Raw genomic sequence first — 21,422 nt, 5'->3', positions numbered from 1 at the left:
GTCTTCAGAGCCATGGGTGGTAATATCTCTTCATAGGTTTGGCCTAGGAGAATGCTGAGAATTTTAAAACCCTATTTCATTAGTTGATGCCTTCTGAATGCAAAATGGCAGTGGGCTGAAAGCAGACTGGCACACCTGTAATAGACAGGCCGGGAAGTCTCTTTTCACCCCAGGTGCTAAACATGGCATTGCCGTCTTCTCCTGCCAAAGATAAACATTACCCCCACCTCTGGTCACTAGAGAAGTATCTCCTCAAAGTGAAAGGCTGTTCTAATGGATTTAACCAGTGGAGAAAATGTAGGCGATAAAAATATCTTTCTCCTACTCACAATACAAGATGTGTAAGTAAACTCTAGAAACATCTCTTTATAGATATGTATTAGAGCCCATGGCCTCCTGCTCAATTGTATTAAACCCTTGGGATTGGGAATAAATCCCCTTCTCAAGATTGTGTTCTTCAACAACATGCATGTTGCCACCTTCATTTCTTGAAAAGATTTACTTGATAGTGAAAATCTAATTGCTATTATTCAAAATAGAGACAAAGTAATGGGATTCCATAGGCTAAAATAAAATTATGATAGATAAATCTCCTAAAGGAGTGTGGAGTATCTGGGTTTCACTGAGTCTTCTACAACCTGAGTAACATTTTCTCCCATAAAAGGTTTCCTATGGACCCTCAGACTGTCTGTCCTACAGTTCAAGGAACAGGAAGAAAATAAACTCCTGGTAAAGAAAGAACATTCAGCTTCTGGAAGGCAAGGTTCATGTCCAACTCATCTCTCGCTTCGATGATTCACTTCCTACCTGTTAAATACAGAGTGAACCTGTTTTTCCATCACAGGCTATGTTGTGAGCCTATCCATCGTTTATTCATGCACTCATACTCAGTCAAACTACTTATATTGGGTTCTTATGCATTCCAGGAGGAATTGGGAACTAAAGCAAAATAAAAAATAAATTAAAAATGATGCCATGTTCCATTTCTGCTTAATCAAATTGCTTTAGCAAGAGTTTAAGAGAGAGGAACAAGCATTCAGTCCTCACCCAACAAATATGTACTGAACACCTGCTACTAGTCAGGCAGCGGCATGCAAAGTGCTCCACATCCTTAGAGCTTACCCTCTAGCAGGGAGGAAGACAAAAAGCAAATACACTCTACAGTATGTTGGATAACTGTCAGTGGTTTTAGAAACACAAGTCCAGGCAGGATATAAGAATTGCAGGACAGTCTGCAAATTTATAGATACAGGCTAAAGAAAATCTCACGGAGAGCACTGATCTGGTATGAGGTGAGGATGTGAGCCACGTAGAACAGAGTCCCAGAAAGGAGTTAGGAACCAGGTCTTCCCCAGAAACCATCTACAATCCCCAATAGTATTATCTCTAATGAAAAGCCTGCCCTTAATCCTCATGCTGTCTGAGAAATTTAAGATGAGGTCCATCTCCCTTCCTTTTTTCTAATCTCCCCATCTGAAGAGTTGCCTATTCATTCTGTTTTTGCAAAGTTGAAGGGGATATGTGACCAAAATATAGTTGGTCCCTGTGGAAGTCTCCCTGTGGACTGTTCTACCATGACATGAAAGTAAAAACAGACACTTTGAATAATCAGAAATGGATTTTGCCCAGGCAGAAGTTTTACCTCTGAGTATGTCAACCTACAGGCAGCAATGAAGGCTGCCTGATGTAATCCTGGTCTCACTTCCCCACAGAAGTTACAAAAATACATATATAATTTTCCTCATTGTGTCCATTTTTGGTTGACGAGTTCTAACGGTTTAGGGTTCGTTACTTCACCCTTAAGTAACCTAAAAACCACAGGAAATGAAAACTTAACTCAGTGCAAATGACATGCACAATGAACTCCGAAAATGTGCTGGGCCTCACTCTGCTCCTGGTGACCTTTAACAAAAAGAGGGATTCTGATGACACCCTTTGACCAACCATAAAAAGGCTTTAACTTACAGATTATCGAGTATTGCAATCTTTGAGGCCCTGGCAGCACAAATAATCAAGATTCCACAAGATCATCTTGAATTTTAAATTCATTTGTAAGTTGTTTCAGCATGCAAAAACACTTGGCCTATTTCTAAAGCAATACATGGGTAAGAGGAATGGTGAAATGGAGCCAACATTTTTCAAACACGTTTTACTTTTTTTTTTGAAACATAGCCACCAGAAAGGATGCAATTCATTTTTAAAGAATTCTCTCAAGAAAGCACAGTTAGCCAAATCATTCATCTCCCTGCCCACAAGGGAATAAATGAACAAGTGAAGATATGATATTCCACCTGTGTAAGGTTGTTCCTATCCTTCTTTCTCTACAAAACTGGTACTAATTTCTACTCATTTGGCTACAAATAAAATCAGTAGGGGCATGATCTGTCGTTTACCTGTGTTAATTATAAACCTGAGTCTCCAAGCTAGGCAAGAAATATTCAATTTTTTATCTAATTACTATTGAAGCCCACAGAGACTATTGTAGGTATTCAGAATGGTTGGTTATTGTTCTCAGAACCTTTCATCAGAATAGAAAGAGATGAAGCAAAGGTTCACCCTAAAACTTCCTCTCCAAAATAAAAGGCAGAGAAACCATAAAAACTCAGGAAAAGAAACACAATCATGGAAAGGCCAGTAGGAAAGAGGCTCCCAGGCAAAGTGTGATGGTCCATTCTAGGTCAACTTGGCTGGGCCAAGGGGTGCTCAAGTTAAATGATATTTCTGGTTGCATCTCTGGTGATGTTTTCAGGTAAGATCAGCATTTGAAATGGTGGACAGACTAAAGTAGATTGCCTTCTGTGGTATGGGTGGGTGTCACCCAAACTGTTGAGTGCCAGAATAGAAGAAAAGGTGAAGGAAGGAAGGAGTCACCTCCTTTACTTCCAGCCTGATTGCTTGAACTGGGACATTAGTCCTCCACTGCCCCTCAACTGGGACTCACTCTATGGGTTCCCCTGGTTCTCAGGCCTTTGAACTTGGACTAGAGTTACACCACCAGCTTTCCTGGGACTCCAGTTCACAGTGACAGACTTAAAAGCCTCCATAATCACATGAGACAGTTCCTCATAGTACATCTCTTACCAAATCTATACCCTAATGGGTTTTTTTTTTTATTCTGGAGAACTCTAACTAATACAGAAAGAAAGAGTGCTTCTCTTCTGGTGTAGCAACTGCTGCAAATGATGCATAAGTTCAAGTGAAAACATATCACTGGTTTCTGTCCCTGTCCTCAGCTACTTCCAATAACTGGCTTATCCTCGGAGAGCTACGCTCTCGGACTTCAAATCATGGCTTGCTGACAAATAGTTCTCTCTCTTTGGCATAATACCTCCTCTTTGCCGCCATCAGTAAAAATATTGTTCCTGGTCATGTCAAAGGAACTCTCAAGTAGGGAAAACTTCCTCCACATATCATCCACCCAACATAACATTGTCTTTCATGGGTCCACTGCCTCATTCTTCCTTTTCCCTCACTTTGCATATTTTTTCCATTACTATTTCCAATTTCTTAATCCTGCTAGCTGGTTGCATAGTTACAAGCATAGCCCATGTTCAGTTTTGTGTCCTTTTCTTTGTTTTTGCATCAAATATTGTGTGCAAAGGATGCAATACATCTTTGAAATGGTATTTTCAATAAAGGATCAAAGTTCACTTTTAAAAAGATATTACCCTTTCCACTCAGCAAGACTTCATGGAGTCTGTGGAAAATACCACCTGATTCTGGGTCAGCATTAATCACAAGCAAGTTACTTACTAAGAAACCATCAAATATGTAGAGATTTCTACTAAATTATTAGAGAGCAAAGGACAGGTAATGATAGAACTGTCATTGGCCCCTGGGTAGCCCTCGCAAGCATAGATCTCAGGATAAGGTTTTGGATGCCTAAGCAATAGGACATCAACCAAAATAAAAATTTTAAAAAAATGTGGAACTCCAAAAATATACCACTATGGATTCAATGTACAGTACTTGGTTATCATGTATTAATACCCCAGCTAATGTAACTCTCTTCATGAATGAATGAATTTCCATCATTCAAGACCTGGCTTACATGTCTCATTCTCTTAGAAAACTTCCTGAATCCTCCAAATTGCATTCATCCCACCTCTTTAGTGCTCACAAGCTGCCGACTCCTATCTCAGTTTTGATGTGTACTGTATTCTGCCTTTTGCCTTAGCTCCCTGTGTCTGTGATTTACAGGCCCTCTTTAACAGCAGGCTCTGTGAAGGGAAGGCTTCCACAGCCTTGGCTTCCTCTACAACCTACATTTTACATTTTTTCTTGTGTTGTAAACACTCTCTCTTGGACATCTCTCTCTTTTGAGAACTAGTGCCATATCTTATTCTTTTTTTATAATCCCCAAATCTAAAATAGGCATAGTGTTGGCCCACATAAAGCCTGCCCCACTGAAGTCCCCATTCCAGAGAAAGAAAATGGACATAAGGGATTCATTTAACAAGAATTTACTGAATGACTACTATGTTCCAGGTTCTATCCAACGTGCCAAGGATACCATTAAACAATACAGGCAATGTCCCTGCTCTCTAGAAGACAATAAGGAATTAAACCAATCAATAGAAAGATGATTTTGAGTCAGAATAAGCATTATAAAAAAGTTTTAAATGAGTCAGAGTTGAAGAGTGATTCAGAGGAATGTGAATGTGGTCCACAAGTTTTCTGTAGGACAGGACATTTGAGCTGTGAGGAGCCAGGTATATGAGAATATGCAAGGGGACAGAATCCTAGGAAGAGGCAGCAAACTAGAGTAATGCTTGCTCTCAACCCAGAACAGGTCACCTGGCAGGGGGAGAACAGGTATAGAGGAAATGGTGGAGCTAGCTAATAGCTGCTTCTCTCTTCCCCACTCATACCATAGCAGGGTGCCACTTTCCCCTCACTTTGCATATTCTTTCCATTACTATTTCCAATTTCTTAATCCTGCTTCCTGGTTGCCATGAAATTCTAAGAATACAAGTTTCTTCCAGCAACAAATACCTCTAGAGTCATCTTCTAATACTGAGTCACATAAAACACAAAACTAGAAGCTATTGGAAAATAGAAGATGAAGGTATTAAGATTGAGCTTTCATTATTATTATTTCCATTCAACTAATGCTTATTTTTATAGCTTATTTTATAGCTTATTTTATAGTTTATTTCTGATTATCTTCCCTGACCTTAATCTTAAACTAAATTATAAATGACTTTTAACTTCTTTCCACATTATCTCATAGGAAGTTTTATCACAGGGTAAATAGCTTTAGCAAAGCTACATATACTAACTTCTAAAGCAAACTTATCTAAAGAATATTTTCTAAGATAATCATAAGCATTTCAGTAATTAACCAAACTCCTTATTTTAGCATTACTGAATCTGGAATTTCTTTATCATCATCTACTTTGCAAGTATTTGTTCATCAAGAAGTGTAATCAATGAAAGAAAAAAGACAAAGAAGAGAACAAGCTATTTTCTGTTTCACAACCAGATTGCCCAGATGTTGTGGCTGGAATACATCACAAGTGACATTTCTAGTAGTGTTTCCAATCATTTGGAACATACAATTTTTCCTTTGCAATTTTCAAGCTTTTGAATGCTCTGAGTCCTGCTGTCAGCAATAGCAGCCCAGAAAAGGATTCACACCGAGTGGACTCTACCTGATGTCATCTTCTGCTCCAACTTGGGGCACTTATCTTCTTGGAATTCTTCTTCCTAAGTTCCAGCCCCACAAACCAGAAAAGCAGAAAGAAAGTAAAAAATAAAGCATTAATTTATAGAAAGACTTTTTTTAAAAACTGCTGATTAATATGAAATCAAAATCTGAGAAAATTAGACTGATCCCCAAAGTTCTGAGATTTTGGACAATCAAAACATAAATACTCAATACTGAGTACATAACTATGGGAGTATTGGGTTACACACCTCTGGGGTGTCATTCACATGGAAGTATCAATGAATCTGACCCTTGAGTAGCACATCCCAGGGATCCTCTGGAACTACACATCTGGGGACACTGATTACTTAGACACAATGGCAATAAATCTCTCTAGGAGTTCTTCCAGCATGGTGGAACAAAGAAAATTATATTTGATTCATAATTCAAGGAGCTGAATCCATGTATTATTATATTTTTTGTACTGGGGCACTCTACCACTGAGCCACATCCCCAGCCCTGTTTATTTTTTCTTTGGAGATAGAGTCTCCATAAGTTACTTAGGTTCTCGCTAAATTGCTAAGGCTTACTTTGAACTCACGATCCTCCTGCCTCATCCTCCTGATCCCTGGGATTACAGGCGTGCATTCCATATTGTTACAGACTACATGAACTTTTGAAAGTTCTATCATTATTCAGTTATTTTTATCTCTGGAAAGGTGGATATTTACCTTCTCCTCTGAATCCTAGTATTATAGTCCTTACTATTATATTTTATTGTTTATTAACACATATTAATTGTACATATTAATGGGGCTCAATATGATATTTCAAACTCATGCATAGAATATGCCTTAACAAAACCAACCTCCCCTTATCCACTCTCCCTCTCTTCCTCTGGTAATCACTATTCTAGGTCCATGTTGACTTTTCTTGGCTTCCAAATATGAGACAGAGCATGTAGTACCTATCTTTCTGTGTCTGGCTAATTTCACTTAACATAAGTAAAAATAAGTCCTCCAGTTTCTATTCATTTTGTGCAAATGTCAGCATTTCATTTTCTTTATGACTGAACTATATCTCTTTGTGTGTCACCACATTTTCATTATTCATTCATCTTTTGACAGATACCAAGGTTGATCCTATATCTTAGCTGTTATGAATAGTGCCACAATAAACCTGGGTGTTCAGGGAGCTCTTTGATGTGCTGATTTCACTTCCTTTGAATATAAATCCAGAAGTGGGATAGCTGGATCATATAATAGTTGAATCTTTATTTTTTTGTGGAATCTCTATATTGTTATGCATACTGGTTATCCTAATTTACATTCCCAACAGCTTATGAGAGTCCTTTTTCTCCACATCTTCACCAGCATTTGCTGTTATTATTTTTTATGATAACCATTCCAAACATCACAGGACCTGATATTCTTCAATGACAACTGTCACTGCTGTAATGCTGATAAAAGTAGATCCTGATAGAAGTAAGGGAGGTAAATTAGGAGGATGCCTAAGGGATATTTCTCTAACCTCTCTAGTTTTGCTGAATGATGACTTTATGCTGATTCTTTCATTTATTTTTTTCCTTTCATTAAACATTTTTAAGTACTATTATGGGCCATTTTGTGGGATCTTACTCTTTAGGCAGGATCCCTTCTAATATCCCTTAAATTACCCCAAACAGTGCCTTTGCAGCTTCCTTCCTAATCTGGAACACTTTCTGCACACACTTAAAAATTTAGCTCAACAGAGGATATTCTAGACCACAATAAGCATATGGGAATGGGATTTCCTATGATAACTGTGTACTCTGTAGCCAAAATGAAAAAATGGAACTCCAAAACTGAAATTGTCCACCATAGAAACACTTCCAAAGTTGTGCTTAACTTACCAGTTCCTGGATAATAGCTCATCAGGATCCAACTCCATCAAATAGTGAAGCTCAATTAGTAAGAAAGAAATGCACTTTTTTCTTCATAAAGATTAGTTTCATTAGATTACCATCAGTACCAACTCATAAAAGAATTGATATCACCTGTGTTGGGAACAAGTGTTTTTCCAGAGATAAAAACCATCTCCAGCGTTCATCATCAGAGACCAATCCCAAAAATTTGTCCTATTTTTAAAACCCATGAAATAGTTTGGGCATAGGCAATTTGGGTAAACAAGGGCTCAGTTCAATTATCTCAAATTTATGGATTATAAGAAATTTTAATGAAAATTGCTTTCAAACTTGCATTTCTAGAAAGGGTGTGAATTAATAATATACGAAAGAACATGAAAATTATAGAAAAGGCCCATAGCATAGCAACTAAACACAGCAAGTAATTTCTTGCTTCACAGGGCCCAACAGGATAATATATACTAACGACATGGAGTTATTTTATAATATAGCCACAGGGAAAGTCTCTTGAGATGTCAAAATTATCCAAATAAAGTTGTTTCGTACATAAAAGTTTCTGTCCTTTGAGCTAATGAAAATGCTTATTTTTTATGGCTCTGAATTCCAGAATTGTGAAACAACATAGCCCTTTAGTTTTCTCTAAACATATTTATTACCCCATTCTAATGAGTCCCCCCAAGTTTCCCTATAGTAAGAGCTGAAAACCCCACCCCCCAACAATCTGCAATCTGCAGAGGGAAGGATCTTTGGAATCCTCTTTACTGTAGCATGCTCAGCATAGAATAAATAAACATCTGTCTTTGATAGTATAAACTATGTTCTATTTAGAGAAAAGTGGCTGAGCTCTGTAGATTCATGTGTCTCTGCTCTTCAATTCAAATCTGTGATTTGCTGAGTTTGTTCTTAGCAGCTTTTTCCCAGCAATGCTGGAGTAAAATGACAACAGCCCAACTGTAATGGACATCTGTTGATCTTGCTGCTTAGCATTCATTCACTATCTAATAAGGGAAGTCTCATTTCATCTTTAAAACTATCCCTTCCCACTTTTAAGGAGCTCTGGTTCCTGTGCTTTCATGTGGTTCACAAAACTGACTCCAGAGGTTAAGCATGTAACCCAGGCCTGTGCCCATCAGTATGCTGCATTTTCCTCTGATTGGTACAGGATGGTCATGTGACCCAATTAGGGATAATGAGAAGTACTCAGATTTTTCTCTGGACTTCGGGGAATATGATTTCTGTTAGTATCCACCTTTTCTGAAACCTGAGACAACTGTTGGAAAGGAAATTGCTGCTGTGGCTGCCATTTTGCTCTCAAAAGCTGCTGAGACTGGGTTCCACACCACAGAAGTCAAGAGATGAACTGATGCTTTGTTCTGATATCAGTCAATCCCCCAGTTCAGCCATACCTGAAACAAGCTTAACTAGACTTTTTAGTATAAGTCAGCTAAAACATTTAGTTTAGTTTTAAAATATGTGTGTATACATACACACACATACACACACACATATACATTTTTTAAAAATAAATCCAATGTATATTAGGTTTTCTGTCCTTTCTAATAGGAAGAGTCCTAGCTGATGCCACAATGTGAACACCCTAGCTCTTGAAGAGAGTCATGTGTGATGATCATGGGCTTCTCTCCCTCACTCTCCCTTATGTGCTTTACAATGCTGGTTTAATCAAACATGACCCTGATGTGTTGACAAGGTTGAGCATTCCTTATCTGAAATGCTTGGGGCCAGAAGTATTTCAGATTTCAGATGTTTTTGGAATATTTGTAGATACATAATGAGACACCTTGGGGGATGGGACCCAAGTCTAAAACTGAAATTCATTTATTTTATGTATATCTTATACACACTGCCAAAAGATGATTTTATATGATATTTTTAGTGTGCCTATGTTTTGAGTATGACCCATCACATAAGATCAAGTATGAATTTTCCACTTGTGGCACTCAAAAAGGTTCAGATTTGGGGTATTTCAGATTGTGAAATGCTTTGGACTTGGAGCATTTCAGATTTGGGGTTTTCAAATTAAGGTACTCAGCCAATATTAAAATTTGGCAAACCATTAGACTTTTCACTTATTTTCTGCAAGGTTTAATTACAAAATATTTTATTAAAAGGCCATGTTAAACCACAACCTGGGTTTACACCTTATGAGTTCAAGGTATGATTTTAGTAATAATAAGTTTCTTTTCAAAGATTCACTAGGTTGAGCAGGAGAGAGAGAGAGAGAACGAGAGAGACAGAGAGAAAAACACAGCCACATCAATGTTTATAGCAGCTCAATTTACAATAGCTAAACTGTGGAACCATCCTACATGTCCTTCAATAGGTGAATGGAAAAGAAACTGTGGTATATATACACAATGGAATATTACTCAGCATTAAAAGAGAATAATATTATGGCATTTGCAGATAATGGATAGAGCTGGAAAATATCATGCTAAGCAAAGTAAACCAATCTCAAAAAACAAAGGCCAAATGTTCTCTCTGATAAGTGGACGCTGATCCATTACAGAGAGTGGAGAGGCATGGGAAAAATGGAGGAACTTTGATTGAGTAAAGGGGAGGGAAGGTGGGGAAGGTGCATGGGGGCAGGACAGATGGTGGAATGAGATGAACATCATTACCCTAGGTACATGTATGACTGCACATAGGGTGTGACACTACATCCTATACAACTACAGAAATGAAAAATTGTGCTACAATTGTGTACAATGAATCAAAATGCATTCTGTTGCCATATATACCTAATTAGAATAAATTAATTCATTAATTTAAAAAATAAAAAATTAAATAGATGGATAAATAAATAAATAAAATAAAAATAAGGGAGGTAGGGAGGGAAATAAGAATAGAAAAACTTTAAAGAACATGGACTTCATTCACTTACTTCAAGTCATTTGGTTTGGCTTCGCGGTTTTGTGGCACTTACAGCTGACATTTTCCTCTAAGACATCATGCCAAGAAGCAGAAAAGTACTTTGAGAGACAAACAGAATTCTCGAACAAGGATTAAGGAGGGCTGGTTCCATTTGCCTTCACTCGTTAGGACAAGTCTATGTCTGATTCTTGGCCTCCACTTTCTCCATTTAGAAAATGTATTCCAAATATGACCCATTCTTTTTCAACAAAGTTGAATTTTTATTTTAAATAATTGTTTCCCTACCAACAAACATCTAAGGAATTTTCTTCCAACTTCTCTCTGTCTTTCAGTGTATATTTTTTTTTTAATTTTTTCTTAGTTCAAATAATCTTGGACCAGAGTTACAAGGGTGAGTGTTTTTGAAGCTCCCGATGTAGATTAAAAATTACCCCCCAAAATGTTTCAGCAAGTTATTGTGCTAAAGTGTGCCAGTGTCATTACAACCTTCCTGTGTCTAATGCTTGTTTTGATGGACACAAAGAGTGTCTTACAGGAGTTAATTTTAGAAGTCTATACCCGAAGACTCTATCATGATGTGTTTCATTGCTACTAATAAAGACATGTTTGATTTTCCATGGGATCTCATAGCTAAGCCTTGTCTAGCCCATTAAATTAATTGTTCATCCAGAGTAATGACTCTGAATTCAAACTTCATTTGGGATCTATTCTATTAACAGATGCTTACTAAACAATTGTTGAATGAATTCAATTATTCACCTGCTTTATATTTTAATCTCCAATGCAGTAACACATATCACAATAAAAAGTCTGACATTGTCCCTCCTGGCAAATCAGACAAGACATCAAATCAGACAAGACATCCTTCAAAAAGATTTCTGAATCAGCCCCACTTTCATTCCAAACTTTGTCCTATTCTAACTTTAAAATAGAATATTAGCTAACATTCTTGATTGCTTGCAGCATCCAACTGTGTTTTCTGTGTAGTGAATCAATTATTAACAATCTTCTGAGTTGATAAACTTGCTGTCATCAATTTTGTCTCAAAGATGGAGAGACAGAGGTTTAGAGGGATTAAGTTATTCTCCCTGTGGTGGATGCTGTGATGTGCTACTGGAGGGCACTTATGTACTGAAAGATTTACCCTCCTACTTTTGCCAGAGAGACCTTTGCTGTCAGCCTCCCAGGCTGGGTTTGCAGCCAGGGAAGATAGCATGCGCTGATTTGTGACATGGCAGTGAGAAACCCAGCCCCTCATTCCAACCCAGAACAATTCTGAAGGATCCTCCCTCCTACCTCCAGAGCTCTCTGTGAGGTTGGTTGAGGCCTTATTGAGACTTCCCTATAGCCCAGAGCTTCCCTCTGCCCTATCCTGCTTCCTTCTCTTCCCTTCCACAAGAGGAGTCCCAAATGCACTTTCTCATCAACTCTGTAAGTGCCACTTTCCATTTCAGTCAGTTTCCCAGAAACCCATCAACCCACCCAAAGTCACATTTCCCAAAAGTGACAAAAAGGAGATTCAAACTCAGGTCCATCCATCTCCCACACCCCTGGCATAATCCATTACACTACTCCCTCTCCATGACCAGTGCTTCTCCCTTGTAGACTGAGATGTTAGAGACTCCAGCTTGGTAAATAAATATGGGTGCAGGGCTAACAGCCATACCAATTGGCTCAGACTGAGGAGTTCTCTGTGGTACAGGACTTTCAGTGCTAAAACCAGAAAAGTCCCCTGCAAACCAGGACAAGTTGATCACCTAAATTTGAGTGTGGCCTGGGTGTCTATAATTTTAATGAGCTCTGTGGATGTTTCTGATCCACACACACACACACACAAAAAAAAACCTTCCAAAACATATGGTGTTGAGGCAGGGGCTGTGATTCAGAGGCACTTGCCTAGCACAGGTAAGGCACTGGATTTGATCTTAGCACTAAGTACAAAAATAAGCAAATAAAATAGAGGCATGTTATCCATCTATAACAAAAGAATTTTTTTAAAATTGTATTGTGGGGCTGGGGTTGTGGCTCAGTGGTAGAGCACTTGCCTCACAAGTCTGAGGCTCTGGGTTTGATTCTTAGCACCATATATAAGTAAATGAATAAAAGGGATGTGTAACCAATGTGAATCTGCAATCTGTATACGTGGTAAAAATGGGAGTTCATAACCCACTTGGAATCAAATGTATGAAATATGATATTTCAAGAGCATTGTAATGTTTTGAACAGCCAATAAAAATAAATAAAATAAAGGTCCATCAACAACTAAACAAAATTTTTTAAAAAAATACTGTGTTGGTAAAGGGAAGTCCTAATTATGGATATTTTAAAATTGCTATTATCAAATTCTAGGTTAGGTGCTGTTTCTATAGTGCTTCACAATTTGTTTAGTAAATATTATTGTTCTGTTTTTAAGATGAGGAAACTGAAGTCAGAGAAATCAAAGAACTTGTCCGAGATCACACAAGCTGATAAGTGAGGGATCCTGAAGAAAAACCCAGGCGGTCTAGTCTATACTGATATCATACCCCATCCCACATCCCAAATGATATTCTTTTGCAATTTCCTCATCTGGAGCCAAAGATAATACTATCTTGTGTCTGTGGGCTGTTGTGAGGGTAAAATAGGTAACATACTTAAGATGCCTGTTTAGCATCTGCCACAGAGTAAATTTATATTGTGTACCTCTCCTTCCCCCTCCAGCAGAGTGGTGGAAACTATGTTTTATGTCCATTGTACACTAAGAAGAGGGTTAGTGTACTAAAAGCTTTCATCCAATTGTATAATGAACTGTCAACAAAACTGACCCCAGGCAAAATTCATTTTAATGAATACATGCTGACTGAGGAATCTCCATATTCATGGCATTATGCTGAAAGAAAAGGGGGAGGGCAGCAGGGAGATACCACAGTGCCCCTTTATACAGAAGGGCACAAGCTTTTATGTGCAAGAGGAATTCATACCATGTGCCTGGTTCAGAGACTTTTTCTATCAGTGATATCACATTGCCTTCTTCAACGTGAGCTCTTTGCTGGTGTGATTTTGATTTCTGAAAATTTTCATCTTAGCCACCCCTGCCCCCCCAAAAAGCTATTACTGCATAGCTATCCTTAGAGAAAGGACTAGCTGAAGAGAGCTTTGAAGTAAAGAGGAATGTAGTTTATGTAGTTCTGCAATGGAATGAGTGAGTATTCCTCATGGCTAGAGGAGGCTTCTTCAAAGACAGACCATTGTGTGTGCAGGTTTACAGAGCTCCAGGCCAAGAAAACCACAAGAGCAAAACAGCATTTACCACTAGATGGAACTTTCAGAATCAGTTGCAAAGGAAAGTTTGACACAATATTTACAACTGTAATTCAACTTCCTGGTCCAAATTTCAGAGTTACATAATGATTGCAAAAATATTCAAATTAAAGTAAACTCCTGTAGAACGGCTGGGGAATGGAGGCAATAAAACTGATTGCCACCTATATTAATGACTGCCTGTATTGATGAATCTAGATCCCATAGGTAGATTATGCCATAGATCATGAATGAGTGACAAAATAAAATTATGACTCCACAGTTTCTTATGACATCTAGTTCTACACTTAGGCACTCTATAAACACAAGTTAAATGAATGGGAAAATAAGTGAATGAATTTTGTTTCAAAGAAAAATGTTCCCCTCAGAAGTTTTTGCCTAAAACTGAAGCTCCAAGAAGTGTCTTCAGCATTGCAGGGCTTAGTGATTCATACTCAGGAAGACAATGCAGTCAGAGAGAGAGGTGTGTCCTAGTCCATTCTGGTTATATAACAAAATATTACAGACTGGTGGTTCTCAAACAACAGAAGTTTATTTCTCACAGTTTAGAATCTAGGAAGTACAAGATCAAAACAGGTAGATTTGATGTCTAACAAGGGCACACTTCCTGGTTCATAGGTGGTACCTTCTCACCTTAATCTTTACCTGATAGAAGGGATGAATGAGTTCTCTTGGGTCTTTTATGAAGGTACTAATCCTAATCATGACTTTGCCCCCACAACCTATTGCCTGCTAAAGTCCCCATGCCCTAATACCATCACCTTGGGGAGGTTAGCATTTCAACAGACAAATTATGGAGGACACAAATATTCAGACCGTAGAATTGTGCCAAAAGGACTTCATAAATACAGTGTAAATGAGAGAATAATAGTGTTTGTTGGAAATTGGGGCACTCTTTTTTACTCAGCCTCCAAGTTTGTTCAAAATATTAGTAATGCTTCCTCTCAGATACCTCTCCATGTATAAAACCATGTCCAACATACAATTTCATTTGACTCCATCAATAATTTTGTGTGATGGGCAGAACAGGCATTCCCAAGTTTCCACATGAGAAATCTGAGCCTTACAGCCAACAAAGATAGGCAATGCCAGATCCTCCACCAACCCTCCAAGGAGCACAGTGAGGTAGTTTCCAGTTGGCTTCTGTTGCTTTCTTAAAGATCAGGCAGGGAGATCAGAAAGTAGGGAAGAAAGAGAGATATAGACAGAAGCCACAAACTGTCCTAGAATGAATTATTCGTTGGAGCATTCCTAAGAATCCTGGAGATCTTTTCTGAGTTCCAGGTTCCACACCTGGATCAGTCTCCCTTTCAGAACTTAGAATTCTAAGTTCTGGAATTTGTGGAAGCTCCAATTATGTCTGTGGGCAGAAGTCACAGCCCTAGGCAGTGACACCCAACAATTCTTTTGGTTTCCTGTAGAACCTTCCAGAATAAATAAAAACTTGGTGGTGAATTTTGTTCGTAATCCTAAATTGTTTTAGTCCTTGCTAAAGCTGAAGCTGTGGTGAAATTCAGACTCCAGTTCTAGCTTCCAAACACCTCTCCTCAATCTAAAGTTGACATAAAGTACAATGTATAAATTGTCCAAATGAACTTAAAGTATGGTCTGAATTCATCCTAGGAAGAAATGCTAAACTAGGGTTTTTCCAATATCAACTAAAGAAATGGAAGGATAGTGCAGGGAGCCAGTGAGCCATTGTCTAACATTCTCCTAGGCAACCCACGCACAGGGTCCTTGCTAAGTACATCTCTTACAACAACTTTTAAGGTGATATTATTTTTTAATGTAATTGTGCTGGATTTTTTAATTATAGTCATGTCATGTAACTCAGTGCTTTTCAGGAATGTCAGCAAGCTTTGTGCTCAAAACACCTGGCAAAGCCTCATGGAGAGCATTAAGGATTTCCTTGGATCACTACATAGCTCTCATCTTTCAGGCTATCACCAACAAAAGAATAAATAATGTTCTTCCCACTAATCCTCATTAACCCTGTTTTAGAAAGGCAATGTCACCTAATGAAAATTACAAGACCCATATTCCCCTCCAATGCAATTATGTACACCTGATCAAATTCATACTTCCCCTGGGCTTCATCTTCTCCCCAGCGAGACAGAAACATCAGGAGTTCTACATCCTCATGCGATGTTTCCCAATCAAATAAGGGAGGAAGTGTGAAAATCATCTTCCTGAGGTCTTTAGAATAACCGAAGATCAACACCTTATTATTTGGAAATACATAATTACAAAGGTCAGAATATATCCTTTGGCTTCACTCAGGCACTTTCATGCAAATACAAAAGCCACACCACTGATGGAATTCTGCTGCCCTGCACACAGTGATCACTCAGCAAATAGTTATTGTTTGTGGACTGAGTTCACCAGACACTATTTCAAGCATGCATGGACTACTAGAAAAATTCAGCAAGGGAAGGAGCAGGTGTGAATGGAAATGGAGGGTGGGTAGTTAGATGGGAGGGATAGGTGACAATGAAGTATGTCTGGAAGTTATCACCTTCCATTTTTTAAAAATATTTTTTTAGTTGCAGTTGGACACATTGCCTTTATTTTATTTATTTTTATATGGTGCTGAGGATCAAACCCAGCACTTTGCTTGTGCTAGACAAACACTCTACCACTGAGCCACAACCCCACCCCCTCGCCTTCCATTTTCATTCCCTTTACATCTATAAATGTTTTTCTGCCCAAAACCTGAAGGAATTACTTCTGCACTGTGAAGGTTACAGTGACATATATACACACACATGCACAATGTGTAAGCGTGCATACACACACACACACACACACACACACACACACACACACACGTGCACATAATTGACCAAAAGTGAGCAAACCAAGTCTGGGAAAGGAATTTCAAGTTGTTCAGCCTTTCAAGCCTCCTGTCAATGCTTCTAATCTCCCTAACAGGGTACATGCCACTTTTTTTAGTGTCTCTTTTGTCAGGGCTTCCAGAAATGGAAGGGATGCCAATGAGAATTTGAGAGTGTAAACTTAAGCAATGTCAAAGTCCCTTTAAAAGGAATTTAAAAATGGAGTTTCCTTTCTCCAGACATCGCCCAGTAGTCTGACCACTCTTCCCACCCACACCTTCCTGCTGGTTTGATGCTTCCCACAGCCACCGCTAACACACTCCAGATGTTCAAATTCATCAGTGCCCTTGGAACTCTCTCTGTTGGTCTTAGCGTGCCTACTGCTCTAAGGGAGGAGAGAGGTTACTGGGGTCGATTCTGACCTTTAATCTTGAGAACTAAGATCATCCATTGTCAAGCAGTCTTTCATTATATGAAAAAATGTTATTCATTCAATGAACACTGACTAAGCACAGAGAAGGACACTAATCATTACAACATGAAAAGTGCTAGGGTAGAGCTAAGAGGAAGGTGCTCAGGAGTCCTGAGGAGGGTCACCTCCTGGTCTGCAGGTGCCGAGAGCTACAAGATGATGAGAAGCAGGATGATTTCTCCAGGGAGACGGCACATGCCAGGAAGGTGGAGGCAGTAGCATGCCAGTAGAGAATTGCCTACAGAAACAAAACCTCGGGTGATATTTTTCACTTTTAATACCTTTAAAAAGATACCCTCCATCTCAGATACAGCACACAACCAAGACTGTCCATGAGCCATTTCATTCTCCCTGTGCCTGTTGATGAATCACATCAAAGGGCTTCCTTGGCTTCTGGCTTTCTGTTGGGTTCAGTCAGTGGGAACCACTAGCAGATCAGAGGGAAGGAGGAGCCTTTCCTCTCACCTGTTCACACCTGCAGTCCCTGAAGGTCCAGGCTTCCATCAAGGCAGTCTTCTCCAGGAAAGGCTCTTTATTCCAGGTTCCTATTTCTGCTTCCTCCCTTCTTCCCTGGGGGCCTTGGAGAGGTAACAGCCCATTCACTGTTGCTAGTTTCCCTAGAGGTTCCTCTGCATCCCACTCACATTTTCAAAATAGTCTTTTGTTAAGCTTTCCTTGAATTATTCTAATTTGAGAGCTAACTATTTCCTGTTGGGACCTTGACTGATACAGCAAAGAGCAAACACATCAGGGACAGCAGGATGCAACAGCTGTATAGACACTAGTGATGGCAATGACAGTGTCTGATTGATTGGTGCATTCATTCCACAGGCACGCATTGATAGCTGACCATGTGAAAAAAACGCAATGGGAAAGGAAACCATCCTTTCTGGATTTTAGATTGTGTGAGCTACAACATGCCTTGCTAAGGTGAGACAATATATTTTAATTTGGGGTTTCAAAAATGTGATCTCAGTATCTATGGACAATGGGAAAATGAGTAAGGTGGAATCTGTGCTCTCAGAGTTGACAATTCCAGCTCACTCCCTCAAAGTCCATGTCGCTAAAAGGAAAGAACAGATAAAATCAAGGCAGGGTCAAGCAAGGGTTCTGCATTGTGCATTTGCACTGTGGATGAAGCTCCCTCATCTGTTGAGTGGCAAGCCTATTGCTTTTAGATCAAAGCTTCAATAGTAATAAAGACTCAGTAACCAGGTGGTGAGCTGAAAGCTTTATACAAAATATTGCATTTATTCTTTATGAAAACCTCTGTGAAATAGACATTATCCTCTTCATTGTGCAGAAGAGAAAACTGAGGATTTCAGCATTAAATAGGTAGTAGTTGGCAGCATCCAAATTTGAACCTAAGTCTGTATCTAATGCGCTTGCACATAACTATAACTACACCACAACGTCTCTTCTGGGAGTAAGCAATTCACAGCCAAGACCAAACGGTGTTTATGAATATGAGTCAATTACAGGTTTGGAGGTAAAGAGCGACCCTACAATTTTGGTTTGATCTATGTTATTATATCCACATAGTAAGAAATAGGGTGGGGAAGCCACCTTTGGGAGTCCTCTTTCCACATGCTAAATCAGACATCCGCTAACCATGTGCCCTGGACCTAGAAAGGAGGGAGAGAGCAAGCAAAACAGGATGCACCCCAGGGACACACCAAAGATTTGATTCTGTGGAGACTGTGCTCCTTTTTAGCTATCTAGTGGGAGGGGTCTTAAGGGTCACATTTGAAATTTAAGGCTGTTCTACTTGTGATTAGCCACATTGGGCCTGTGGGCAGAGCAACTTCACCATATGCTTCCTCAGGGAAAGTACCCTAATCACACAAGAGGAGTTTTATGAGAGGCAAGCAATACAAATGATTGTAAATTTAAAGTGCCCCATAAATTCTGTATAATTCAAATTTAAGACCCATTGATACCCTCATTAAAAACTACCTTACTTACCCCCTGTGCCAAAGTATCCATATGTCATGGCTTCTGCCTGATTTGGATGCCACATTAGCCTACCTATGTTGTTTGCAATTGCCCAACAAAGGAAGGTGAGACTGCAACTCTAAGCTTCAAATAGCCCAAGTCTGGTTTCAGGATGAATGTTGTCTTGCTGCATGGGCCTAGGTTATTCAATTAACATCTATGATCTTGTATGTGCCAAGTGAGAATAAAATATGAGGCCAGGGACTTTTATGGGCAATAACAAATAGAAGCAGTTCACAGAGTTATAGATCTTAGAGCTAGAAACAACCTCAAGAGATCGTTTAGTGCATGGGGACTATGAAGAGCCATACAAAAATCTCAAAGATGCAGTCAATCATTATCATTCACACTGTTTTGGAGAAATCTATCAAATCAACCCAGCCATCGTAAACAAGGCTGAGAGTAGGCAGATCTGTAACTTGAGCCTTTTATCAAGTGGAAATCTAATCACTGATCAATCTGAATCTGTTTGTGTCTGTTTTTTATTTAAATGCATTTTATTGTATATATTTAAGATAGGCAACATTATGTTATGTGATATGTTTAAATAGTAAAATGGTTACTGTAATGAAGCAAATTAACATATCCATCATCTCATCTTACACATTTTGGTTTTTGTGATAAGACCAGGTAAAAATCTACTCATTTCTTTGGAATTCAAAATTCAGTATAATTTTGATTACTATAGTCCTCACACTGCACTTTGGATTTCTAGAATTGTTCATCCTACATATCTGCTCTTTGTATCCTGTGCTGACCTGAATCTCCCCAGTTCCCCCAATAACCACTATTTTACTGTCTGTGTATTTGACATTTTCATGTGTAGGGTCCATATGTAAATGAGATTGTGCAGTATTTCTCATTCTATATCTGACACTTTCCACTTGGCACAATGTCCTCCATGTTCATCTATGCTGTGGCAAAGAGCAGGGTCTTTTTTATTTTTTTATTTGTTTTAATTAGTTATACATGACAGTAGAATGCACTTATATACTTTGATGTATCATACATAGATGGGATATAATTTCTCATTTTTCTGAGTATATATACTGTAGAATCACATTGGCCATACAGTCACATATATACATACAGTAATAATGTCTGTTTCGTTCTACTGTTTTTCTTATCCCCACATCCCCTGCCTTCCCCTCCTTTCACTTCCCTCTACCCAATCTAAGGTAACATTTTATATATATATCATTACAATTCTTAATACATATAAATACTACACTTTTTGTATTTCTGTTTGTATATAAAGTATGTTGACACCCAATTCAAGTCTTCATACATTTATTGAAGGTTGAATCATATATCATGGTGGTAGAGACCACAATTTCATTATCCATTTGTCCATCAGTGGACACAGGTTGTTTCCATATCTTGTCTATTGTGAATTATGCTCCAACAAACACTGAAGTGCAGATGCCTTTCCCAGGTGGTGATCTCATTTCCTTTGAGTCTATGCCTAGCAGAGGGTTTGCTAGAGGCTCTATTAATTCCGTTAAAGCCTCCATACTACTCCCACAATGTCTGCATCAATCCACATGCCATTAGTGTGTAAGGATTACCCTTTCTCCACAGTCTTGCCAACATTTGTTATCTCTTGACTTTTTGATAACAGCCATCATAAAGGGTGTGAGGTGAAATCTCACAATGGTTCTCATTTGCATTTCCCTAATGATTAATGATGTTGAGCATCTTTTAATATACATAGTGGCCATTTTTATGTCTTCTCTGCAGAAATGCCTGTTCAGGTCCCTTCCCTTTTTAAAAATGCATTATTTACTTTCCTGCTATTGAGTTGTGTGAGTTCTTTATAACTTTTTGATATTAACTCCTTATAGATAGGACTTGAATACATCATTTTCCCAAGTTGTAGCTTGCAGTTTAATTTTTAAACTTGTTTCCTTTGTGATACAGAAGTTTTAATTCAATGCAATTCTGTTTGCTTATTTTTCCTTTTGTAGCCTAGGCCTAAAGTTCATTACCAAGGTGAATGTCAAGGAGCTTCCCTCGTAAGTTGTTCTCTAGGAATTCTGTTGTTTCAGGTCTTATATTTAGGTCTTTTATTCATCTTACTCGATTTTTGTATATGGTCTAAGATAAGGGTTCAATTTCGTTCTTTTGTAAATGGAAATCCAGTTTTCTCAAATTATTTATTGGAGGAACTACCCTTTCCCTATTGCTTAAGCTTGATGCTGTTGTAAAAAATTAGCTGACTTTATATGTTTGGATTTATTTCTGAGTGCTCTATCTGCTCCACTGGTCTATGTGTCTGTTTTAATGTCAGTACCATGAAATTGTAATCACTATAGTTCTGTAATATAATTTAAAATTAGCAAGTGTTATGATTCCAGCTTTGTTTTTTGTCTCAAG

The sequence above is a fragment of the Ictidomys tridecemlineatus genome, chromosome 10 (assembly GCF_052094955.1).
Source record: "Ictidomys tridecemlineatus isolate mIctTri1 chromosome 10, mIctTri1.hap1, whole genome shotgun sequence".
In the NCBI taxonomy this organism is placed as follows: domain Eukaryota; kingdom Metazoa; phylum Chordata; class Mammalia; order Rodentia; family Sciuridae; genus Ictidomys; species Ictidomys tridecemlineatus.
The sequence above is the reverse complement of the archived record's forward strand: the minus strand, read 5'-3'. Positions refer to the sequence as shown.